Raw genomic sequence first — 17,883 nt, 5'->3', positions numbered from 1 at the left:
ATTTTTGGTGTGATTTCACATTTCTGAGTTTATGAGAATCAGGGTTCATGTCATTCATCCCTGCATCCTTTGCACGAGACCCCTGCACCTGACGCGTGTCCTATGCAGAGTTTATATTGAATATACAAATGAATGAATGAATGGTTTGAGTGAACAAACACTACAATTCCATGTCCCCAAATCCATATGCCAAAGCTCTGCTAGCCAGAGACAGAGCTTGTCCTCCACACCTCCTTGCCTTCAGCTAACATGACTTCCATGTGGAGCAGCTTAGCAGAGAAACTAGCATCTGGGGACCAGAACCACTGTTCTCCAACCACTGGACCTCACCCTGAAGCTGGGAAATGCATAATCCTTGCAGTTTCCACTTTTATCCTCATACCACCAGGTTGGTGGTGGCCAAATGGACCAGGACAGGGATCAGGACAAGGAGGAGGAGGAGCTGGGTGGCCTCCCCCAGACCTCAGAGCCCTGAAGTGAGGAAGCTGATTGTGCCCTCGTAGCTCTGGACAAAGGCACCAAATGCAGATTCAGGAGGCAGAGCTGCTGTGGTCAGGGGAGGGAGAATTGAACTTGGTGTCAAAGACCTAGACTCAAGTTCCGGAGTCACCACTCACCTCAGCTTGTGTGTGGCCTTGAGCAAGTCACTTAATTCCTTTGTGTGTGATGGGGGTGTGTGTTGGGGGGGTGGTCCTGGCACAGTACTTGGCTTGAAACATTCATTTTCTTCTTTTTTTTTTTTTTTTTTTTTGTTCATGTGTTCAATAAATCTCATTTATTATGACTTACCAAGTGCCAGATGCTGATCCAGAGCACTTGATAAATCCTTTCTACCTCTTCCTCCATTCTCTTCCTCAGAGCAGGAAGAAGACTTGGGTGTCATCTGGTCTCAACGCACAGGTCTGCACCCAGGATACCATGATTGTCTTTCCTGAGGGGGCTTCTCCCAGCGCGGGAGAGAGAAAAAGACCGAGCAGAGAGCTGTGCAAATACCCACTTCTCACCACAGACAGAGCAGCACACGCAGCTTCAAGATGATTTTTCTCAACAGGCTGGAAAAAGGGCAAATTCAATTAAAACCTCTGATTGGTGAAGCCAGCACCTCCCCAGAGGAGACTTGCGGGGCCAGATGTGTCCGAGGGCTGGGAGCTCTAGGGGTGCTCCTCTATGTTCCCAGTTATCTCCCATTTCCTTTGGGAGCCCCGGAGACACGGCCTTCCCAAAGCGGCCTCCGAGGTGGCCTGTGAAGCTTTTGTCCTCAGCAGCAGAGAAATTTCTGCTTCAGTGGCTCCAAACAAGGCTTGCATTAACTCCGGGCCTGTGAGGGTAGCACGTGCAACAAAACCCAACACCGTGTCCCAGCCCTCAGACAAGCACAGAAACAAATGGTGCTGGAATTTTTCAGAATAGAATCATCCGCTCAATGTCACTGCATACATTTACCTACCTCAGTGGCTATTCAGGGCCCCCTTTCAAGGGGGTATCAATAGAGATGGATCAGACAACATCTCTATGGCAACACCTCCACTGAAAAATGATGGCGGCCACAGCAAGGGGGGTGATGACCATTTTTTAAAAATATATACAAATACAACATGATTCATCATCCCAAAGGGCCCTTTGGCTCCCAGGGCATAAGAGTGTTAAAACAATAGTGAAGGAACTCATGACAAGACTAATTAGGGGCACAAGGGGAGCAGGCAAACTCAGAACCCAAGAGTTTACACAAAGAATTAAGACCTTGGTCTTTGGGACACTGAAATTTGTCAATAAAATTAACATCCCCCTCCTGGGAACTCTCAAGCTGAAGGAGTTTATGAGGACCTTATTTTAACTGTCTGACTTAGAGGGAATTGTTAGAGGGAGCCAGAGATGGTCAAAACAAATAGTAGCCACCATCAGGCTCTTAAACAGAATATTAAGCCCAGCACAGGGTGGGGCCCTGTTGACCATCCCTCACAGGACCGCTCCTTCTCTGGTGCCGTCACCCATTAAGATATGGGAAAGGAGTAGCTTTCACCACCTCAAAATCAGAAGGCTTAAAGGGGCTTTGCATTTTAAAGGACTGTGGTGGGAGAAAGCCCCACAAATACTACTGCTAGAGTAACCACCACCCCCATAAGGAGAGAGAAGGTGAGACATGGATTCCATTGACAGAGATACCCTTTAGGGGTCTTGTACAATAAATCTTTAAGAAATTGGCCCCTGTCTCTGCAGTTTTTCCAACCATCAAAAAGGATAAGAAAAGGAAAAATATGCTTTGTGCATCCTAGGAAAGAAATGGGACGCAACACCATGACCAAGGTGAGGAAAGCTTGTCATTTCTGTTTTCTCTGCCCCGTGTCCCTAGGTAAGCCATTGACCTTGCCTCTCCAGCTTCTCCCATAAAAGTGAAACACTTGAGGATTGTTACATGAAAGATTCCCAGGTGAGCGTGGAGTTTCTGTAGACACCCTGTATGTCCTTCCCTTTATGTCCCACACAGGAAAGACAGAGTGGCAGGTGGAGGTACTGTGGCTTTGGTACATGGACCCGGGGGTTTGGATTCCTGAGCTTTGAACAACCTTGTTTTAAAAAATCTTGTCAGTGGAAAATGGACTGTGGCTGATGGCTTCTTTCACCTGTGCTATTGTTTGGAGGGCAGGGCTCTGGGTCACTGCTCTGTCAGGCCCTGGGTTTACCAGAAAGCAGGCGCAGGGAAGACTCTATCGCTGCACTCCCCAGTTCCCAGTATCCCAGACCCCCACGCTCCTCAGATACGTCCCCAAGGGCTGACTCTGTATATCTGTCCTCTTTCAGTCCTTCTCTTCATTCTTTCAAAATGCATATTCCCTTTAGGTAGTTGTAAGAATTTCTATGATGATCTTGTTCTCATTTTTAGGAGCCACAAAATTGATTCTTTTTTTTTTTTTCTATATTAAATGAGAGCTCTTGAAGTTACACAAATTAGATCATTAAATCCATTCCTTTTTTTCTGGGACAGCTATCTCAAAACAAATACCTCTTATAGAATCTATTAACATAGTGAAAATATATGTTTTATGCCAGGAGCGGTCCCGCACCTTTGTAATCCCAGCCACTGAGGAGGCTGAGGCAGCAGGATCCGAACTTCAAAGCCAGCCTCAGCAAGTTAGTGAAGCCCTAATCAATTTAGTGAGACCCTGCCTCAAAATAAAAAATAAAAGGATGGGGATGTGGTTTAGTGATTAATCACCCCGGGTTCAATTCCTGGTACAAAAAAAAAAAAAAAACTTTTATATCTGTTTTGAGATATAAACAACTTAATTTTACTAATTTATACTGATATCTCTCTTTCACTAGTCTATAACCAATATATGTTAGTTATAATTTTTTCAAGGGCTTCAAAAGTGCCTGATTAAGGACTTCGAACATTAAATTAAATTGAAAATAAAAACACCCAATACTGTTAAGTTCAACAGTAATGAATCTAATTTTGCTCACTCCATGAATTCTCATTTTGTGTTAATAAATTCTTTTCAGCATTATCATAATATAATGCTGTCACAAACCATATTGTTTTAAATGGTACATATTACATTTTATAAATAATAAGTTTTGACTCTTATAATGTTACTTCTATCTCTCTTTTTTAAATGAAATCAAACTTTTCTCCATCTTACTTTAATATGGATCAGTTTCAGTCCAGAGAAAAGGAATGTGTTGGCTGTTTGGTTCATTGATAATAAATATGTGCTAAAAGTCCAGATTTTCAACCTGTGTTTTGTGGAGGGAACTGAGGGCAGTTGCCATTTGGTCAGGGTCTAGCACTCTATCAACTATACATTTTTGAACATGATGAATTGATTGATTGAGATTCTGCTTATTTTATTTTATTTTTGCTTCCAAGACTATTTGTAGATTAAGATGAAATTTGTAACACAATTCAGTGTTGATGTATACAGTAGTCTACCACCCTCGCTGCCCTGAGCAGAGTTGGACCATGAAAATGAACGGGGAAGCCTTGGACCGTCTGTTCTCCTGACCAGCAGAGGACCTAGAAAGAAGGGGCCATCTGTATAGCAACAGATGGTCCCAACCATGGAACAGGAGAGCTCTGGGTCCATTTTCCCCTACCCCTCTCCTTTGTGGCCAACAAAAAAATGGAGGGACCATCAATTTCTGAGATCGCCTCAAAGATTTCAAATGTACAGGTACCACGGGGTTCTCTGGATATCACCTCATCTTCTGACAACACTTTTCATGTTCTGGGAGAAACTTGTGAGCACAGGTGCTATCAATTTAAAAAGAAAATCACACAAAGAAGCTACTGCTATGGTTTGGTTATTTTTTTTTTTCCTCCAAGTTTCATATGCTAGAAGCTTTGTCCCCAGAGGAACAGTATTGAGCTGTGGTGGGACCTTAAGAGGTTGGGCTCAGTGGGAGGTCATTAGGCTAGGGGGATAGCACATTCCTGCTCATCTGGCAACACAGGATTAGTTACCTCAAGAGCAGGATGTTATAAATCAAGGCTACCTCACAAGTTTGGTCTCCCAGGCTGCCCTGCCGGGTGATGCCAAGCACCATGCTCAGACACAGCATGACATCCTAGCTGTGTCAAGTATGTGGCCACCCATACTTGAACTTTTCAGTCTCCCAAATCATAAGCCAAATAAGATTCTCTTCCTTTTACCCAGATATTTTGTAGTGACAATACAAAATGGACTACCACAGACACTTAAGGTAGATGTATTCACTGCTGATTTACCAGCAAGTGAGGACATGTTTAATTTGTTGATTTTAATAATGACACTTGCCCTTCTTCAGAGAGTATGTGTGTTGGGGAGGAGAGATAAAGGTGTATGTTTGTAGGGGGATTCACTCTTAGAAATATAATAACTCTAGAAGTTTGCATGTTAATATAGCCTTTCCAGATATCGAGGCAAAACATTGGAGATCATAAACCAAATTTTACAGGTAGGAAAACTGAGGCCCAGATGGGGTTGTGCCTTGCCCAAGTTCATTCCCTAAGTGGGACTAGAAAGAAGCCAGGTGTGCTGGCTCCACACCAAGTCACATTTCGTTTTTTGGATTGACTCCACCATCTCCATCACGGGCTGCAGTTTTCACATCAGGGATCGTGTTTAAGGGTCATGGCCCTGTTAACTTACTGAGATTTTTTAAAAATTCAGTTTTATCCCTAGTAATATCCTGCTGACCTAGCCAGAGAGCTATGAGGTCAGATGAATAATGAATGAGGAAGTGGTTCATCAAGTGATAGGTGATATGTAGGTACAAATCCAGCTCCTGCTCAGCCCTGGTCACAAGTCAGTAGCAACCTTTCCCCACACAGCTGATGGTGCACTCAGCCCTGCATTCCCAGCAGCCAGAAGCAGAGGCAGGCTCAGGGGACCACTGCATCTCCATGTGGCCATTTGGAAACTAGAAGCATTTTGATGCAGCCAAAAAAGAAAGAAAGGAAGGAAGGAAGGAAGGAAGGAAGGAAGGAAGGAAGGAAGGAAGGAAGGAAACCTAAACAAAAACAAAAACACACTTCTTTTTGCTTGTTTTCTTCCTAATTACCAACTACCATCTACCACAGGAATCCCCACCCTACCACAGGGGCCTGGAGAACAGATTCAGAGAAGCTGAAGAATGGGTAAGGGCCAGGATGTCTGATGTCAGATTGCCTGCTTGCTGGGGATGTCGTGACACAGAGACACTGCAGCATTTGGGTCTGAAAGTCCCCGTGACTGCTTGCAGCTTTGTTTTGATAGCTGGCCATGGCCTAGTGCCCAGAGGAGAAACCAGGCCACCTCTCCAAGGCCTGCCTGACCCACTGTGCTTCTGGAAACTGAAATACCACCTCTTATAAGCAGGGCACAGAGGCAGGCTAGAACAAGCCTAGAGAGGAATGGAGACTTTAGAATAAAAAATAGTGAAAAGTGTTAGGGCAAGACCCTCGCAAGAGTACCCCAGACTGAGGTCTCTTCCGTACCCTGGCTAGCCGCTCACTGAAACTGGGATGAGCACATCTCTTCTCTAGGGCTTAGAAAATGGAGAGATAATGATCCCCGTCCTGCTGAGTTTCTGAGGCTGCTGTGAAATTAATGGGAAAGGTGGTACCAGCAATCAAGAGGTGGGAGAAAGTTTTATTTTCAACAGAATTTACTAAATCCTTTCTGTGTTCCAGGTACCCCGAGGGCCTAGGGGACATGGAGATATGACACACATGCCTTGCCCAGGGAGAGCTTCAGGCATGAGAAATAGCAAGCACACACTGGGACCTGCACAGAGGCAAAGCCTGTGCACTCCTGGCCATAGAGGGTCACTTTAGAAGAGAGACATGAGGTTTATTAAGCAAGCCCATGGATGGAGTGCTCAGGGAGGGCGGCTTACCCTACTGGAGGAGTCAGGGAAGGCCTAGCGGGGGAGGTGGGAGGCTGGTGAATCCATGGGTGGTACTGATTTTATTTCACATCCATCTACCAGACCATTCTAAGAATCTCAAAAACTTGCATTCATTCTTTTTTTAAAATTAATTAATTTATCTTAATTAAGTATATATGACAGCAGAATGCATTTTGATTCATTGTACACAATTGCAGCACAACTTTTCATTTCTTTGGTTGTATATGATGTAGCATCGCACCATATGTGCAGTCATATATGTACCTAGGGTAATGATGTCCATCTCATTCCACCATCTTTCCTGCCACCATGCACCCTCCCCTTTGTCCAGTCAAAGTTCCTCCATTTTTATGCCTGTCCCCTCCTCAGTATGGATCAGCATCCACTTATCAGGGAGAACATTCGGCCTTTGGTTTTGAGGGATTGGCTTACCTCACTTAGCATGATATTCTCCAACTCCATCCATTACCTGCAAATGCCATAATTTTATTCTATTTTAATGCTGAGTAATATTCCATTGTGTATATATACCATAGTTTCTTTATCCATTCATCTGTTGAAGGGCATCTAGGTTGCTTCCATAGTTCAGCTATTGTGATGTGGCTGCATCACTGTAGTATGCTGATTTTAAGTCCTTTGGGTATAGACCCAGTAGTGGGATAGCTGGGTCAAATGGTGATTTCATTCCAAGTTTTCTAAGGAATCTCCATACTGCTTTCCATATGGGTTGCACCAATTTGCAGTCCTACCAGCAATGTGTGAGTATGCACTTTCCCCCACATCCTCGCCAATATTTATTGTTGTCTGTATTCTTGAAAACTGCATTCTGTCTGATATGAGATGAAATCTTAGAGTAGTTTTGATTTGCATTTCTCCAATTACAAGAGATGTTGAACATTTTTTCATATATTTGTTGATTGAATGTATATCTTCAAGAATAAATGAAAGCATGTAAAGAAGATATACATTCTTTCATTTATTCTTGAAAAGTAGATTCCATTATTATCTCCCTCTTGAAGATGAGGAAACTGAAGCACAGAGAAGTTAAGATAGTTGTCCATCCCACAGAGAACTGGGAAATGGCAGAGCTGGGATTCCAACAGATGCAGTACAGCTCCCCTTTACCTATTTGAAGTATGTGTGTAAATTAGAAGAATCTCAGGAGGCTACAGATGGTATCCTTCAAGGGAAAAAAGATTTTGCTATTTTTGTTTTGTCTTTTGGTGTTTGGTTCATGGATTTTTACTGTAAAATTAAATAAAATATTTAAAATAAGTTATCAACATGGAGATCATGGACCAGCTTGTGTTCAGCTCGACAGCTGCTGGTTTCATCCCAGCAATGGGTTGGTCCAGGGCTAAGGTACAAAACAACAACTGGAACTCCTTTAGGGCATAGACCAAATCTGAGATGGCCTGCTCTCTCAGATTTGCCCCCTTCTTCCTCAGCTGGGTCCTCTGTCTTCTACTCTTTCTCAATTCCACCTCTCTAATCTTTATGGCCTCTTCAAACACTGCATTTTATACCTGCTCATAACATCTGTGTCTATGAGTTAACTCATAAAGGGGATTTCAGGGGATTTACTGATTCTCTGCATCTCCTACCCCACCTCTGGTAAGTCGTTTATATAAACCATCCCGGTCATGAATGAAGAGATGGAAGGTCAGCCTATCAGTTGTCATTTAATATGAGTAAAGAGGTGAATGTAAGGTCACTTCTGTTCCACTTGCAGAGCAATGGTCCAGATCAGCATGGCGGTCTTGATGCCTGGATAGGGGTCTTTAAAGATTCTCTTTCTTTGTCTTCATTGCCAGCTGGAAGCAGACTCACTGACTGATACAGAATAGAGTGTGGTTATGGTCTCCCCGGGGGGAGGGCTTGAACCCTGGGTGGGGCTGGGTAGATGGTTACCTGATCTCTGCAAGGTGGTCAGCACACTTGCTCTCACCCCAGGAGCACCACAAAGTAGATAAGGGCCTTCCACCTCACCTGCCCGCCTCCTGCATGCCAACCGAGCCCTCCTCACTGTGCGCATCACTCAAAGCAGGCTGCCCCTGAGGTAGGTGAACTCAGTCAGCAGCCCAGAAACCTGACCCAAACCCCGGGTTGTCACTGTCTTCCACTTTCTTTCACAGACTCACAGAGTCCAGAGCTGTATAGCTGCTCATCGACCACCATCTCTGCACAGTGCAGAGGTGGATCTACACAGGAGCATCTCCCCCATCATGGTCCAGGTTCATTCCACATTCAAACCTGCATTGGAGCCCAGTGATCCCAAGAAATCAGCAAGAGAGAAAAGGACAGTTAGAAAACCAAGCAATTCTAAAATCAAATCCCCACATTCATTGCTTCTGCTTTGACCTCTAAAGACATTTGGGTAAATGAAGAAGAAAATAAAAAACAAGCAATGCAAACAATGACTCCACTCTGAAGCCTGAAATGGGAACAGAAGGTCAGATTTGAGATAGCCGGGGCCACCAGTCAGATGTTTTTTCACAAAACCTCCATCTCTTATGGACAAATGGAACTTCAAGGCCACCAGGAGACAGAGATAGGGGAGCTATTGAGGAAGGCATGGCCTGTTACTCTACCTTTGCTCTTGAATGACACTCTTTTCAGCTCTCATAACAGAGCCCAGGGCCCAGATTCCACACAGCCCCACAGGCCTGTCTCCTGCCTGGCTCCTCCCTGGTAGGGCTCTGATCTCCTGCCCAGATTCTCCCCCAGACTCTTGGGGACAACCTCAGGAAGCCCCTACATCCACTCTGACTTTACCAAAGGCAGTGCCTTCTGCCTGGCAGATGTGATGGTTTGGGTCTTATCCCCAGAGTCCTCTGGGATGGCCCAAGGAGCAGAGGATGTCAAGCTCTGCTTAACTGTGGCCTTTCCTCCATCAGGTCAGTGGGTGCAGAGCTGTGGCTATCAAGCTCACAGGAGATATTAGTCTGTTTACTATTGCTATTACTGAATACCTGAGGTTGAGAAAATTATAAAGAAATATGACTGAATACTGTAAGTCCAAGGTCAAGGCGCTGTATCTAGTGAGGGTCCTCTGGCTGATGGAGAGTCCCAGGGAGGCACAGGGCATCACATGGTGAGACAGGCATAGCCAAGAAACAGCCAAAGTGGCTTATATAACAGACCTCGAGAGATAACCATTAACACATTAATCCACCAATGGATTAATCCTGCCCTCATGACCTCGTCACTTCTTAAAAGTCTCACCTGATCCCACCTCTTAATGACCACAACGAAGATTAAAATTTAAAGTAAGTTTCAGTGGGAACATTCACACCACAGCATAGCACAACTGGAACTCCTTTAGGGCATAGACCAAATGTTACCTCCTCCAAGAAGACATTTCCAATCACCCAAAGCCACCAGCAAGATAGAGCATCTCTCTCCTTCTGCTGCAGCTCCATTACACTTTGAGCTCTTACTAGAGCACTTATAAGTATTCAAATGTAGCATCAGAATTAGGTTATTGCACCTATGTCTCCCCCCAAGATGGGGAGTTCCTTGAGGCGTAGGCTCAGGGCGGACCCCAGCAAATGTTTGATAATAGGATTAAAGTATAAATGTCATAAATCCCATTTCTCTGACCTACTGTGCATCTGCATGGGAATAAATCTCCTTTCATTCATTCAACCAATATTAATTAAGTCCTTGGATATGCCAGGCTTGTTCTTGGTTATAGAAGAAACAAAAGCAGACGACCAAAATGCACATCCTCATGGAATTTATAGTTTAGAGAACAAAAACAATGTGAAGAGGGAAAACAAAAACAATGAAATAACTGTGTAAAATAGACTAACAGACAGCAACAACTGGGGGAGCAATGTGAAGGTCCTGGGCATGACCCAGGAAAGGAGTGTGGTGGGGCGGGCGGGGGGCGGGGGAATGAGCGAGGAAGGAGGGAAAGAGGGGCGAGATGTGAGGGGCACAGGTCATGGAGGGCCTGGTGGGCTATTAGTGAATAGGGACCCTAAGACGAATGGCATGATCCAACTGGGTTTTAACAGGCTCATCCAGGCTGCCGTGTGGCACACAGACCACAGCAGGCATGCAGGACAGTCGGAGGCTGTCCGGACAATCAGGTGAGCGTTACACTCATGATGAGTTGAGACAGGCTGATGGCACTGAGATACGTGAAGTGAGAGGATTCTGGTATATTTTGAAAAGAGAGAACAGAATTTGATGCTGAAATTATATATGGTGTGTGCGGGGGAGGGGAATAAAGAAAGAGAAGTGGGGTACTGAAGGGAGCTTGAGAAGTTTTTGGGCTGGGCAACTAGGAGGAAGGGATTGGTGGAACCTGAAGAGAGGGGACGACAGGCACAGCAGCCCCTTTCCCATCGTCGTAGCCACGTGGCAGAAGAGGTGATTGGTATCCACATCCACAGTTAGAGGGAGTTCATCTGAGTTGGTTTTGTGCTGCTATAGGAGACTGTCACAGACAGCGTCATTGCTAAACAGAAATTGTGTCATGGTTCCCGAGGCTGAGAAGTCCAAGATGGGGAAGCTGCCTTGGGTGGGGGCCTTATTTGCTGCATCATAATAAGGCATTGATGGTGAGAGAGGGAGAAGGGAGGGAGGCCAGATTCACTCTTTTACCAGGAACCAGCTCCTGTGGTAACAGCATTCACCCAGCAGGAGGGCGGAGCCTCAGGACCTCACCACCTTCCAAAGACCCGTCTCTCAACACTATTAAATGGGATTTAACTTCCACTATGTACTTTCAGGGAGACAAAATCAAACTATAGCATAGGTCTAGCTAAATGGGATGCTCGTTAATATCCCGCCAAATATGTCTGCATCCTAATCCCAGAACCCATGAATATTACCGTATGTGGAAAAATAAATTCTGCAGATAAATTTGAAGACCCTGGGATGGGGTTGATCCAAGTGTGATCTGAGTGGCTCTTTTGAGGGGGATGCCAGAAGAGCAAGAGTCAGAGGAGAAGGTGATGGGGTGGATGACAGAGTCGGAGATTAAAGTGATGTGGTCCCAAGCCGAGGAATACTGGAAGCCTCCCAAAGTGGGAGGGCTGGACTCTCCCCAAAGCCTCCAGAAGAAATTGGCTTTGTGGACATGTTGATTTTTACCTCCATAAGACTCTGACCTCCAGAATTACAAAACGAAATTTGTGTTGTTTCAAGCCCCTAAGTTTATGGCAATTTGCTACAGTAACAAAGGGAAACAAATGGGAGGATATTACTGAAAGCTGTGAGAATAGTGAGCTCAGTAGGGGGTAAGTGTGGAGAGAGGAGTTCCAAATGCAGAGAACTGGCATGGTTGGGCGATGAAGAGGGCCGTGTGTAAAAGCCTGGGCAGTGTGGACAGAGGAGCAAAGCAGGAGATTATGGTGTCCAGGCAGCCAACTGAAAGAGAATTTCAAGGAGTGATTCCCTGAGTGAGGTGCTGCTGACAGTCAAGAAAAATAAAAGGCAAGCACCAACTATGGGATTTAGTCACATGGGGACCCTTGGTGACTTTAGTAAAAATGGTTTGGATAGAAAGTGGGTGAGGAGGCCCAGCAGAGAGTCAAAAAGAGATTTGAAGGGGAATTTGGCGATGAAATGAGAAGATAACTGTCTCAAGGTTGTTTGGCAGGAAAGGGAGGGAGAGAAACATTTGAAAGTATATGGTCCTTTCGAAGCAGTCATTAGGCTTTTGATGGAGGTCTCATTTCCCTGTCCTAGGAGTATTGCCAAAAATGAAAATCTTTTTTGACTTCTCCAGTTACCCTGAATTGGAAAGTCTCATGCTCTTTCTTGGGAGTATAAGGTGATCCCAAATAAACTACCCTTCTCTGTTGGCAGGGGTGAGTGGACAGGGTAGAGGAAAGAGAAACGAATGATCAGTAAGAGCCTGAACTAAGTCGAGGGCCTGGAAATAGTCCTAGTACTATTCTTTGCTCATTAGGTGTCCCTGGGTTTGTTCTGTCCCATCTTGGATCCTAGACTATCTCCCTGCCCAGAAGATGGGAAATACAGACCAAGTTATCCTTAGTGTTCCAGGGCAAGGTCCTCTTCCAAGAATGTCTGGGCTTTGCTCTTGTTTTCTTTGGCCACTACATCCAAGAGAGGACAAGGTGTTCTCGGGACCACTTGTGGAATCTTTCATGTCCTGGGAGTCATCAAAACCCATGCCTGCTGAGCCCTCCCACAGACAGCATGAAACCCTTTCAGGTACATGCTTCTGCCGGGAAGGACAATCCAGGAGTAGAGCCTGGGGGCAAAATCCACTGCCAAAGAAGCCTGATGAACCAAGACTGCCTCTAGGGAAAGGGCAGATGTATTCATGCCTGGTTCTCCAAAGCAGCAACACCTTTTGATTCTCCAGGAACAACTTGTTTTCAGCAAAACAGTCATATCTATCCGGAAAGGCCTTGGTGTCTTGAGAATAAAAACTGCGGGTATAATTTAGGAGCTGATTATTTGTTTTTAATTCTTTTTCGTATCGTTCCAAAAAGATCTGTTTGTTATGGATTCACTTATTTATTCCTTCATTCAATAAATAGTTCTTAGATCCTTCTGTATAGGAATCCTCCCTTATCTGTGGGAAAGAGTTCCAAGACCCCCAGTGGATGACTACAATCATCAATAGAACCAAAACCCTATATATATCATGTTTTTTTTTTCTAATCGTGCAACCCATGATAAAATTCAGTTAATAAAGCAGGCACAGGAAGAGATTAATAGTAATAACTAATAATAGAATAGAGCAGTTACAATTATATACTGCAATAAAATTGCCGCATCACTACTCAAGTTTTACTCGAACACAAGTCTTGTGATGCTGTGACCATCAACTTGATACTGGAGACAGCTATTTTGTGGCTGATGGGCAGGTGGCTTACAGGGTGAATACGCTGGATGAAAGGACGATTCACTTCCCAGGTGTGCTGGGATGGCCCGAGATTTTATCACATTGCTCAGGATGGTGCACAATTAAAACTTATGAGTGGTTTTAGTTCTGGATTTTTCCACTTAATAATTCCAGATTGTTGTTGACCATGGGCAACTGAAACCATGGAAGGTACAATGTGGATAAGGGCCCCCTGCTAGACTGGGGCCACAGACAAAGGTTTTGCCCTCGTGGTGCTTCTTACCTATTGGAGCAGGTGAAAAGGAAGCCACAGGTATACATGTGACTACACATCATTTTGAGTGTTCTGAAGGAAAGAATAGCAGGTGAGACCAGCGGCACTGGGCAGTGAGACAGTGACATGCTGAGGCAGCTATCTGAAGATTTCTGTGGCCATTTGTCTTTGATACAGCTCAATTTTCTGTTTACCTAAATTGAGAGGTCTGCAAGATGGTGGTGTGCATAATGGAAAACAATGGTTTCATGTACTCTGACATCACATTTATTTCCGAGGTGTAAGAAAGAAAATTAGAAGAGTCAGTCTGCCCTGGGCTGAATATCTCCCTTTGGGGGAGTTTGTAGTCAGAATAGATACTGTTGAGTAAGGAAGCGGTCATTTCTCTCTTATCATATGTGCTAGTGAGTTTCTAGTTAATCCTGACATACCTTCTCAGTTAAATCACTAAGTCATCCAAGGCTGAGAGATACGTGACTTCATGACTTCCTTGCTTTAAGGAAAGGGCCTTTGTTAAAGAATATTACAATAGTTCAAGAGAAATCGACCCTGCAACTCTGCATCATCAGGAGGGCTAATCTTGCAGAGAATTAAGAACACATGGGGATTTCTGTGTCTGGCCAAGATACAGTAACTAATACACAAGTTTCCCTCATGTTAAAAAGTTATAAACCGGGGAAAAAATAGATAAGGTTAACTGTTGCTGAGCAACAGGCAAGAGAGGACTGTGGTTTCCAAGAGAAGTGAACTCCATGTGGGGAGTTCCATGGTCACCCCAGCTTTCTACTCAGGGGACTCCCCTAACGTCATGGAGCTAGAGCTGAGCAGGGCTCTCTCTGAGCTGAGGACTCAGAGACTGAAGCCTCAGGCTACAGAAGAGGCTGGAATTTGTGGGGCAGAATAGGAAAAAAAGGAGCTGCATAGATAGGCAGGTCTCTGAAGGTGCATCGGGATTGGTGTCTGAAAACATGAAGCAGATTTTTAAAAATCAGGATGCCAAAAAAACTTCAACTCTGAAGTCTATCTCCAGTGAAAATATGAAAATTAAAGACAAAAATAAAGACTTTTTTAACCAAAGCAAAGCTGAGTGAGTTTTTCATTAGCTAGAAAACACTAAAAAAATATTGAGGAAAAGTACTTCATGTAGGATGAAGATAACAGAAGAAAACTCAGATCCAAAGAAATTAAAATGTCATCAATGGTAAATCTGTGAATACATATTTGTTTTACTCATGGTGTTTAATTTCTTTAAAAATTATTGGCTGTTTAGACAGTATCATAGTGTTTATAACAGATGATAAAGCAAAACATATATTGTAAAGATGGGAGGCAATAAATAGGGGTGTATTCCTGTAAAGTTCTTAAATTTTACATAAGATGATAAAATATAAATGGAAAGTAGACCATGACAATTTAAACACATGTATTGTAAATCCTAGAGAAAGTTCTAAAATATAAATTAAAAAGGTAGAGCCAATAATGAAGATTAACTGTAATACTAAACAATACTGAGTTTGGGCCATATCCCCAAGATAACCCCAAACATCATAATCCTGAATGTTGAAAAAGCTCAGAATATCAAAGCCTATAAAATCTAATAATCTTATAATCAAAAGTTCTAAAATATTAAAATATCATTCTGGACAAAATAATTTTAAAAATCTTTAAAAAGCATTTATATTTTAAAAAGGGATTTATATGAGAAACATATAAAAACATGATAGAACACTCCACAGACCACTTTTTTAAAAAGTTAATTAATTAATTATTTTTAAAAGATGCATATGACAGTAGAAGGTATTTTAACATATTGCACATACATGGAGTATAACTTATTCTAATAGATCCCATTCTTATGGTTGAACATGATGTGGAGTTTCACTGGTCATATGTTCATATATGAACATAGGAAAGTTATGTCTGATTCATTCTACTGGCTTATTTCCATCCCCCCTCCCTTCCCTTCATTCCCAATGAAATTCTATCCCCCACCTGCCGCAGTCTGGCAGGCTGGGCAAACTAACCGAGGGGTGAGGAACAATTGTGTAGATTGATACAGTAGGAGTGGAAGCCTTTTATTGAAGGACCTGAGCGGTATTTATACATTCCACACAGCTTATCTAATTAACATAAACTAGATACAGCAGTCAACCAATCAGGAATCTCCACACTTAATGGCTCACTGGCATTACTTCACAAACCATTCCCTCTGGCATTTTGCCAGGCACCATCCAGACTTGTTTACAGACTCTACCCCCCCACCCCTCATTGTATGTTAGTATCTGCATATCAGAGACAATATTGGCCTTTGGTTTTTTTGGCTTATTTCATTTAGCATGATAATCTCCAATTCCATCCATTTACTGGTAAATGCCATAATTTCATTCTTCTTTATGTCCATAGGCCACTTTATACAATAAAATAGGCAATAGTTAGATACATATTTTTGTAAACATAAACAATCAAGTAAATGAATGATAGTTGCACAGTAAAACAGTGATGAGGATCAGCAGATGGATCATATTCATAAAGAAATAGGTACAAAAGTGAAAGGTATAAATGCATGTCACAATCACATGATACAAAATTATGTGAACTCAGCTTTATAACTTGTCTTTTGAAATACTGTGATAGCCAACCTGTCTTTTAATGAGAGAGATTAAATACCTTGATGAATCTCACCATATATGCAGTTGCCCAGAGACCCAAATGTAAAGAATTTTTAACTTTCATCAATGTGAATGTATAAAAAGAACATTTCTTCACATACATACACACAAGCACACACAGTACTTACATACGAAGTTAACATTGTGATAATGCACTTTTGCAGAGTTTAGTTTTAAAAAATGCATAAAAATGAGTTAGAATTCTTTAAAAGTCTTAAAATAATTTTTACCTCAAATATTGGGAAAAAATGTGAAGATGATTTTTTTTTTTTATAAGAGATGGTCTCACTGCATTGGTTAGTGCCTCACTAAATTGCGGAGGCTGGTTTTTAACTCATGATCCTCCTACCTCAGCCTCCCAAGCTACTGGGATTATAGGCATGCACTATCGCACCTAGCGTGAAGGTGAATTTTATCTCAAAGGGAATTATAAAAAATAATATTGACCATTGAAAATGATGGGAAAACCTTAAAAAAACTGACATATGAAAAAGAGTACAAGAATGGGTTATTAGTCAATTGCATAGAGGTTGGTTCACAAGAGCTGGTTGACTTTCATGATCACTAACTACATTTTGAAGTCCTGCTCCAAGAAAAGCAGCTGCTTTTATTTTATTTTATTTGTCTTTAAGGACATATCTCTCCTTGAAGAGTATGCTCACATTCATCTTCTATCTGGTTCTGCTCTTTTTAAAATTCTGATTTGCTATTCATTAATATGAATACTCCCTATGAACTTTCCCCATCTTCTGTGCTGTGCTTCTGTATTGCTTTGGGTACACTGAAACCTGTCCCAAATGCACTTATATGCAGACCACAAATCTGGCAGAAATAATTCTGATGATCAAACAGTAACATGATTGCCTAGACGTCTTCATGTTCTATGATGCACATAACTGTTTTCAAACCATTGTCTTCTTCAGAAAATGCTGCTGCAATCCACTGAAAGCTCTTGGAATTTCATCAACTGGAAAGAACACCAACCAAGACAAATGACACATTTTAAAAAGCTTTTATTGTTGCTATACCCCATGCTAATCCACTCATCTGAATTTTCCACCAAACTCATCAGGCTTAATAAAAAAAAATATTGATATCACCTTGAAATTCACTGTTAGAACACTTGATTGTGTCTAATTCTAAATCTGTCATTATGATTTGGAATTCTGTTTTCTTCTGCAAAGCGTATTTTCAAATAAGCATTTGTAAAGTGATTTACTTTTTTATACATAAATACATAAGCAAGGAGATAAGTTCTAGAATTTCTGAATCCAATAGGAATATAAATTATACATATTTGATAAAAAGACAGGGGGGACTATTTTTCTATGTTAGAAAACAGAATTCTTCTATGTTAAAGTCAGTGGTAAACATAAGAAGTCTATCTTCTTTAACAGTTAAATCCTTAAGCAAGAATAGTTCAACATTTAGTGTATTTTAACACTGGAGGTTCCTCTCTATCAGCAAGTGTCTGTTTCAAAGAGTTGCTGAGCTGTTGAATTCTTTTTATTCTTTTATAAAAAGGCATTTTTTGTATTTTATTTTTTGTATTTTTTATTTTTATTTGTTTTAATTATTTACACATGACAGTACAATGATCTTGACATATCATACATTAAAATGCAGTTTTTGAAGGCAGGGGGCAGAAATGGTATGCGATTGAAAAACTTAGCAACTATCCTGTGTACAACTAAAAATTCAGTAATCCCTTCCCCAGAGTTGGCTTTCTACCTTCTTAT

Source organism: Callospermophilus lateralis, chromosome 10 (assembly GCF_048772815.1).
Source record: "Callospermophilus lateralis isolate mCalLat2 chromosome 10, mCalLat2.hap1, whole genome shotgun sequence".
Classification (NCBI taxonomy): Eukaryota; Metazoa; Chordata; class Mammalia; order Rodentia; family Sciuridae; genus Callospermophilus; species Callospermophilus lateralis.
This window is presented reverse-complemented; position numbering follows the sequence as displayed.